Here is a 10,346-nt window from a genome sequence, read left to right as displayed (position 1 = left end):
AGTGGGAGATTATTGGGTGTGGAGCCTGATTATCTTCTGTATTCAAAGGTTTCAGCCAGATCTATACCCCAGGAAGACTGTACACCCCTCCACGCGGGGGGTGCGTGGGGGACTTGTCCCCCTCGTGGGGGTCCAGGGGGGGCTAATCCCCCTCGGCTGGGGGGTCCGGGGGCCAACGATGCCCCAGCAGGGGTTCGAGGGCAGTTCCCCCGAAGCTAAAAATAGATGTAAACTTGCCTTGTAAAAGTCTAGTAATTTCTAGTCAATCTGGGCCATTCATTAGGCGGATGATCTGATAGTAGAAGTTATGTTTAGTTTAGGGTTTTTTTCCCTAGAAGGCAACCCCTCACTATATATGAGGGAATTGTATTGCGACTATGCAAATTTGTATTCTGAGTGAGGAAGAGAGAGGAGATTGAGAGCGAAGAGGGTGTTATAGCAGATCTGCTGGAGGTTGTATCTCTTCAGTTTGCTGGATAATATAATAAAAGAAGGACTCATTGTTTCTTTGTGGATGTAGCCCAAACTGGGTGAACCACGTATATCTGTGTCTCTCTCGTTTTATGCATTTTCTGTATTTATATTTCTACAATATTTTATGTGTTCCATTTCTCCGTAATATATAATTTTCTAACAAGATTTGCTAGCAGCAAAAAAAACCAAAAGGCGACATGAACAAGAAATGGAATGAAAAAATGATAAATAAATTTGTTCCTGGTCATAAGGGAAATAAAGGCTCGGGCAAGAAGGGAATTTGCAAGGGACAAACTAACATAAATTTCAATAAAAATCCTCCCATATTTAAGGTACTAGGCGAAGCAAAAACTAATGGGAAATCGGGTAGAGTTGAAGCTGAGTTGGCTACAAGGCTCCCTGTACAATGTTGGTGATGTGGAGGGCCACACTATGTTAAAAACTTCCCACAACGCATGTGAAATGACCAGGTATCTCAGCTACAAGAGGCCTCTATAGCAAGAGAGATAGCAAGGAGTTTTCCCAAAATTAACACATCCCTAAAAGACCATCAAGAAGAATTTTAGTTGACAATGGTCGAATTTGAAGGTAAAATTTTTAACCAAACTATAGCTATTTTGATTGACCCCAGGGCTACTTTAAGCCTCAAGAATGTGGGACAATGTATGTTACAAGCAGTAAAGTTTAAAAATCGAGAGTTAGTGCAATTAGCTAGAGGAGCCAAAAGAACAATTTTGGCCAAGGTCAATAATTTCCCTCTAGAGCTAGTTGGTAAATCCATCAAGGAAGATTTTAATATACTACCATTGGGATCATATGATATCATTATTGGTATGGACTAGCTGGAAAAACACTGGTACCTTATTAACTACAGAACTAAAACCATTAATTTCTGAGATGATAAGGGGGAAAGACAAGAAATGCAGGGCATTCAAAAGCCTCTACAAATAAGACCTGTAACAACTTCCCAACTAGCAAAATGCATCAGGAAAGGCTGTCAAATTTTTTCCATTCAAGTAGGTTATGCAGATCCTAATGAGAAATCTATTGTTTTAGAAGATATGCCGGTAATACAAAACTTTTCTGATGTTTTCCCTGAGGAAATTCCAGGTTTACCCCCAAAAAGGGACATAGATTTTACCATTGAGCTAATTTCGAAAGCTACCACAGTCTCTCGAGCCCGTTATCATATGAGTGTTCCTGAATTGACATAATTGAAAATGCAGTTGCAGGAGTTGCTAGATAAGAAGTATATACGATCCAGTGTGTCCCGTTGGGGAGCTCAAGTATTATCTATTAAGAAAAAAGATGGAACAATGCAAATGTGCATGGAATACCATCAGTTGAACAAGATGACCATTATGAATAAATATCCTGTGCCCTGTATAGATGAATTGTTTGACTAGGTGAAAGGGGTAGCAATTTTCTCCAAGATTGACCTCTGATCAGGTTATCATGAGATCCAGATAAAGGAGGAAGATATAGCACAAAAAAATTCAGGACTCGTTACAGACACTATGATTTTGGGACGCTACCTTTTGGTATAACTAATGCCCCAACCACCTTCATGTGTCTCATGAATAAAATATTCCATCAATAATTGGACAAGTTCATATTTATCTTTATTGATGACATCTTGATCTACTCACAAAGTGTGGAAGAACATAAGGAGCATCTCTTCATTGTCCTCCAAGTTCTAAGAGAACAACAGTTATGTGCCAAATACAACAAGTGTGAATTTTTCAAAGAACAAACCCAATACTTGAGAAATATTATCACCAAGGAGGGAGTCACGGTAGACCCAGAGAAAATAAAAACCATTATGGAGTGGTTGATGCCAAAAGATGTGGCAGACATAAGATCATTCATGGGCCTAGCTGGATATTATAGGCAATTTGTGGAAGGTTGTCCTAGGGTAGCACACCCTATTACCTCTCTGTAAAAGAAATGAAGAGCCTTTAGGTGGACCTTTGACTGTCAAAGGAGCTTTGACAAGCTTAAGGATCTACTCACCACTGCCCCACTTTTGAGTATTGATCCTAGAAAGGAATATGTAGCATGTATGGATGCTAGCAATGAGGGGGTAGGTGGCGTACTAATGCAAGAGGGTAGGGTTATAGCTTACGAGTCAAGAAAGCTCAAGCAATATGAGAAAATGTATTCTGCATAAGACTTGGAATTAACAATACTAATTCACGCCTTGAAAATGTGGCCACAATACCTGTTGGGCCAAAAATTTCTACTTTTAACAGATCATCACAACCTAACAAGATATTTCAAGCAACCCACATTAAATGCTAGACAAGCTCTGTGGGCGGACATCCTAAATGAATTTGATTTTGAAATCAGACACTTGAAGGGAAAAAAAAAATTAGTAGAATATGCTCTAAGCTAGAAGGTAAATTACTTATATGAGATCTCTTTTAGTGAGATCTGCACTACTTTCTATGAGAAGGTTCGAGAAAAAACCATGTAAGAAGTGGTATATAACCATTTGTGACAGCAAGCAAAAGTGGAAAATAGCCATGAAAAAAATGGGGTATGAATTTACTCCAAATGGGTTACTGGTTTATAGAAAGAGACTTTATGTGCCTAACCAAAAATTTCTTAAAGAATTAATCTTGAATGAATATCATAAAAGCCCTTACGCAGGACACCCTGGATATCATAAATTGATTTCTGTCCTTAGAAATGAATTCTTTTGGCCCGGTATGGAGAAAGAAGTAGGAGGATACCTAGGATTCTATTAGGAATGCCAACTAGTAAAAGAAGAGCACCAACACCAAACAGGGTTTCTTCACCCACTACCTATTCCATAATGGAAGTGGGAGACAATATCTATTGATTTAATTATTGGAATGCCTAAAATAAAAAAACTAAATGACTCTATCATGGTGGTGGTAGATAACCTGAGAAAATATTCTCATTTCATACCTGTACAATCAACTTATAAAGCAGTGCAAATTGCCAACACTTTTATGCAAAATATTTTTAAGTTGCATGGCTTACCCAAAATGATCATCTCTGATCGAGATGTAAAATTTACGTCAGCTTTTTGGAAGGCCCTGTTTGAGGGATTGGGAACCCAATTACATTTCAGTACTGCATATCATCCTCAAACGGGTCGGCAAACAGAAATAGTAAATCAAGTTGTCGAAGACATGTTGCGAGCCTATGTAATGTAACAACCATTTAAGTTGGAGGACTACTTACATTTAGTAGAATTTTCCTACAACAATGGGTACCATACATCTTGACGAATGAGCCCATCTGAAGTATTATACGGGCGTAAGTGCAGAACACCTTTGAGTTGGAGCAGCCCGGAAGGCAAAATAATGTTGGGAGCAGATATACTGGAAGAGATGGAAAAGATGGTGAAAAGTGTGCGAGTTAATTTAAAGGCTGTTCAAGACTGACAAAAGAACTTTTCCAATCGGAAAAGAAACTTCCTAGAGTTTCAAGTAGGGGAGCACGTGTACATACAACTTAAAGCCAAGAAAATCACCTTGCAATGGACAAGATGTGCTAAGCTAGCACCCCGATTCTGCTGGCCTTTCCAGATTTTAGCTCGAATCGAGCCAATAGCATACTAGCTCACTCTAACCAATCACATTCGTGTACACAACGTTTTTCATGTTTCTTTACTTAAGAGATATATTTATTATGCTAAACATATAATAAACTAGTAGGAAATTTAGGTGAGTTAGAAGGTCGAATCTCTCAAAACAATCTATTGTGGATGTATATACGAATCTATAGATATATACACATGCAAAAGTAAAAGAAGTTTAATAGTTGAATGAAATTCTTTTCAGGCTATGACTAAAATTCTTTTATTTTGATAATTAGGTCAAACCAAAAGGATAATTCCTGGTAGAGCCAATGGGTATACTCGATCGGAGAGAAGTAATGCTACGGAGATGGGTTATCACCCAAGTTAAAATTCAGTGGCAGCATTATGGGCCTGAAGAAGCCACCTGGCAAGACGAGCAGACCATGAGGGAGGTCTATCGACGATCTTTTCCCATAGAGGAACATCGGGATGATGTTCAATCTTAGGGGGGAAGTTTTGATGTCCCTTGTGAATGTGAATATTTTTTTTTACTGCAAGTAAAACAAACTAGAACTCATTTAATTTTATGTAATTAGAAATTTTTTTTAATTGATTAAAATAAATTTATTGTTGGAAATATGGTAAGGAAAGAAACTGCTATAATCTCATGAGAAGATATCTGTCAGGAGGGTGATGGAATTAGCTCTTAAGAAACAGTTACATTGGATAGTTACCAACCCTAACTACTCCTATTAAAAATCCATCCCTAAAAGATGAAGAGGATGGTAGGCAGGGGTATCTGCAATCAAGGAAAGGAGGAGTAAGAAAAGAGAAAACTTTGCTGTAGAGATAGACAGAGAAAGTAGTGGATAACTCTGGTTAGGACCAGATATCTACTACTATTCAAGGCTGAGTTTTCGTGAAGAAATTATCAAGGATCGGGTAGCTCGGGGCGAGATAGAGGGCTCTATAGCACAAGTCTCAAGGTTGGGAGGAAAATCGAGTTAAAAGGTTTATAAGGAGTTCAACAAGCTAGATAAGTTACATCTGGAATATTTTGCTTAGCTATTATCAGCATTATTGAAAACTTTTAAGATCAGAAGTCTGCAATATGAGATAGAATTCAAAAAACCTTAAGAGACAACACTGAATTCCTTACTAGAAGATTTCTCAGATAACAACATAATTAATATTGGCATGATATAGGTAGGAAAGGAAAACTTGACAGTGAATCTAAGCATAAGTTCAGGTTGAGATTAAATCTTTAATATAAAGGGATAACAATAAATAGATAAGTGCCTTTGTTTCTTTAATACCAGAGAAACTTTCACAATATTGAGACAAAATGCATCACCCTATTTTAATCAAGCAGAATCCCCAAAGATGCGTACTGATAAATGACCCCAAATCTAGTGCATGACTAGGGAAGTATGCAAATAGTAGGAATTATAAGTATTATTGCGCAAGGGTTGCCTTGAACTACGAGAGGGAAAGCTAAAAATATGAAAACCTTTAACAAAAAAAGAAATAGATCGTGAGATAGAATACATCATTTTCAAAATGCAAAGAAATGGAGTAATATAATCTTAGAGCATGAAAGACCACTCATAGCATTCTTTTTAGTATAGACAACAAGTAAATAAATGAGCCTACAGGAATCCGTGATACTTGCATAAATAGTAATAGTAAATTTACATTATCCAAAGATAGAAACCATTCTTCATAATTTACAATTCAGGAGGAAAAAGTTACCCAGTCATACTTTGTAACCGAAACTCTGGGTCGAGCCAGCTTAAACATGAAAACAATTTGATTACAGTAGTAACCCTTAAAGCAAAAGAACAGTTACAATACTTTCTAAAAGAGTAGAGACATCAGGACCAACTTCCTGTAAGATGAATACATCGCCTTAAGGACTAGAGACTTAGGGTCTCATTAAACAAAGAAGCGAATAACAAGCTCAACCTAGCTAAAACCAAGAAATTCGAAGCTAGAACAATACCACCACTCTGCTATCTTAAACATGTGACACAAAATTCATAAGACCAGGGGCAAGCCCTTCTATCTTTGCTAGATATATCAGTATCAAGCTCATACTCGTTGAAAATCGAAAAGAGATTTTGGAGTTTCGACAGCCATAGCTAGGCCACCCCAAACTGCACCTGAAAACCCTGTCAACGAGGCTAGTTTAGAAACACTGGCAAATGAATTAAAATACTGCAACACATTTAAACAACACCTTAAGGTGGAATTTCTTACCCGAGCTGTCGTAGAACACCTCCAGCATCCCTGTAGTCATGCCCAAAGCCATAGCAGCACACTATGGTCAAGAAGGAAAGATAGTTAGAGTGCGGAAGGCCTTTCAAAGTAGCAGCATGGACAAATTTGTGGAGGTTAGCCTTAGAGTTTACCATAGGGAGAAACCCTCTATGCGAGAACAGGAGCCGAAACCCTCCATCGAAACAACACAACAGTAAAGACCCTTCCCAAGCCCGACCAAGCATAATACCACCAGCAGCAACCTCCATTGATGCAATGCAGTAAGGAGAGCCCTCGATGGGGTACAGACAACGAGACAGCTATCTGCGGAGAAGTGTCGAGAGATTACTGCCCTTTCGTCCTTGCAAGTGGCCTTCTTACATTAAAAGTCCACCATAAAGTTTGTACCATGTCACAACAAATCAACCCTGATATCATTAATGATAATAGTTCGTATGTAATATTAGGGTTTATGTATGGATAGAATAGTCGACTACATAGTTGACAATCTATTAATAAAAATGGAAACGTTGAAATCATGAGTCCCATTTACTAATTGTTAAATGGTTGTTAAACATTCCACCGCTGTCATGTCATACCATTTATATGGTAATGATAGTTAATTATGTGCCTATTATAGTTAATCAATATTGCTTATGATAATTCAATTACAATTAAGAGATATAGCTTATGTTAAGAATTATAATCATTTTTAATTTTACAAAAATATTTCAATATCTATTATTACCTTTGTGGAGCGCAAGCTCCTACCCATATCGTCAGTGAAGCCCCAACTCCCACTGTCCAGGTGGTCCAGGCCTCACTCGATGAGGCTTTGAAGTTTTCCGAAAGTTCCCTAATCTGTCGGTTCAATGGTTTTTGGCCGCGGCTGACAGCTCTCCACAATTGGATCTCGGAGGTATGGAAGCCTATCATTTCTGATGAAATTAATATCTACCCCTATGCTAGGGGTTTCTTTATAGTAGATTTTGAAAATCCTGAAAGCAGACAATGTATTCTAGATTCCGGCCCTTGGTTTTGGGAAAAATAAGGGCTATTCATGAAGCCATGGAACCCATCATTCGATCCGTCAACAACAGTGATAACCTTAACACCAGTTTGGGTGAGATTGCCAAGTCTACCCTTGCATCTCTGGAATCTCTCCTCACTAAAAGCCATTGGAAATGCAATTGGGGAATTTTACTGTAGGTGCCCAGAAACAGAGGAATATGCCAGAACCACCTATGCACGCATTTGTGTGGAAATGGACTTCAGCGCTGGATTCCTAACTGAAATAAACCTAACAAGTAAAGACTATGTGTGGAACTAGAAACTTGATTATGAAAGTGTCCTCTTCAGATGTCGATCCTGCTTTGGGACAGGCCATCTAGCGGAAAATTGCCCAAAATCCTCTGAGAAAAATTCTGCTAGAAAAAACTACCATAGATCTACATGGTGGGAAGGAGCACAAAAAGAACACTACACTGTCATCAAAGAAGAATACTCTAGAGAAAACTCTGAATCACAAGAAATCGAGCAAAAAATAAGTAACTCTCAAGACAAGCAGGGAGAAAGCCCCACCCAACAACAAAAAAGTGAACTCGACAACCCCTCAAGCATCAACAGTGATGAGGATTCGAATACCGCACAAAATAAATCTTCACTTAACAACAAAGCAGATCTCGTAGACCAAACTTGTTCTCCGACTAACTTCAAAAGGATGAACACAATAGATCGCGAAGCTAAAACACCAATGTACCAAGAACCAGAAGAGATGAAGGAGATGCAAGATAAAGGATGTTGGAAGACCGTAGAGAAAAAAAAGAAAGCTACAACACCAATCTCGCCAAAAAAGACAAGGAGCAAGATAATTAAAAACTAAGAAAATTGTAGGTCCGATAGACCAATTTGGTCTCAGTAGACGTTAACCACCATCATAATCATCATCATTATTTAATATATCTCAATATCAACTTCACACACACATACACACACACACACACACACACACACACATATATATATATATATATATATATATATATATATATATAATAGACCATAAATAAAATATTTCAATATCTATATTAAATAAAATAATTTTATATTAATTATAAATCTATATATAAAAAACAAAATATTACTTTCTGAAATTTAATATGTTATAATTATATAATCTATTTAGTTTTGAATTTACGACATTTAAAAAATATTAAATAAAATATTGAAATCAAACTTATAACAAATATATACTTAAAAACAAACCTATAACCAATAAAATAATATCGAACATATAATAAAGATTTCAATATTAAACTATTACAAATATAAAATATAAAATATTATATTGTAAATTATATATCTGTCATTTATAATAATGATAATTCTTAATATTTGTTATCTCATTTTTACATTCTTTCTCACAATGTAAAAAGACAACATCACAAGAATGAAATATTAATGTAAAAAAAAACATCACCAGAATGAAATATTAATGTTAAAAAAAAACATCACCAAAATGAAATATTCGAAATTGTTTGGAAAACATTTAATAAATCAGTCGTCCAAATAGCAACGCTTATTAACAACACACAAGGATAAACCCATGAGTCATCAAAGTGAGTCATCAAAGTGGGCAACTCATGTCATAAATCTAACATCCAATGCCGCAGCAACACATCCTGGCGGCAGCACCAACATCGTGGCTGCAGTATCAAATACCGACGCCCCCCGACGCCCCCGTATCGGCACTGCCGATAAACGCACACACATCAAACAATTTTAGAATTAGTATGAAACTACTAGATTAATTTATGAAACATCAGAATCTCTTTTTCGGTTTCAAATTGCATTTGTTTGAACGACAAAAGAGCTGCCACTGATTTAGTGGTAGTTTACCCAATGATAGCGCCGGCGTTTACTGCGGGTTGCCAGAGGCATGATGATCGTCTATGGCGGTTACCGGAGATAGCAGGAAGAAGGCGAAAATGAAAACTCCAAACACTAATACGAGCTTAGAAGCCATTGATATCGACCCCACGAAAAAAAAATTCCAAAAAGGAAGAAATGAGATGAGATGGTGAACAGAACGAGCTGGGTGAAAGTATAAATAGAAAGAGACAGAGGCAGGAATTAAATATTATATTAGTGCACAATTCCAAATCTACTGTTGAGTAGATTTAATTAATATATACTATTTAAAATAAAAAATATTAATAACAAAAAAATATTTTATCTTAAGTTATAAGTCAATATTTTAATATTAATATTAAATAATATAATTTTATATAAAAAAAATAAGATAATTTAATTTGAAATTTTCAACTAAAAGATATATGCAATTTATTGCATTTATAATGTGAAACTTTTATATCTATATATATGCATATTTCTTATTTCATTAATAAAATTTTTTTACATTAATTTATAATTTATTTTTTATATTAAATTGATATATAACATTTTAACTATTAGTAATAAGAATTTTATATATATATAAAAGATGAGGTCTCATAAACCGTAATTATGTTATTATGTTATTTAATGTCCAATAAATCACAATAGACTTAGTGGATGTTAATTATCATAATCATATATATAAAACATAAAAATATTTTTTACCAAAATATTTTTATACTTATTGAGTTCCAAGTATATATGTTTTCTACTTCTATTGAAGCATCAATATGTATCAACATTTTAATGTGTAAGTATAAATCATAGATAAAATGTTTTAATGTTATATATAATATATTTTATTAGTTAAGAAATGTTGAAGATAGATTTTATATATAAATTAAGAGAGTTTTATTCTTTTAATAAGTTATTTAGAGACATTTGTAATTTATTTATTTTGCAATTTATTTATTTTTTTAAATGACATTGACATGTAACATACATATATGTAACTAATAAAAATAATTTTATATAGAGAGAGTCCAATGAATATATCTTTTCTACTTAGAGGGCATGTGTTAACATTTTAATGCATAGAATGTCAATCATAAATAAAATTTATTAATGTCAATTATGTATACATTAAGCCTATATATATATATAT

This window comes from Pinus tabuliformis, chromosome 4_2 (assembly GCF_031772625.1).
Source record: "Pinus tabuliformis cultivar Carrire ecotype Pingquan chromosome 4_2, CPIR1, whole genome shotgun sequence".
Taxonomy (NCBI): Eukaryota; Viridiplantae; Streptophyta; class Pinopsida; order Pinales; family Pinaceae; genus Pinus; species Pinus tabuliformis.
This window is presented reverse-complemented; position numbering follows the sequence as displayed.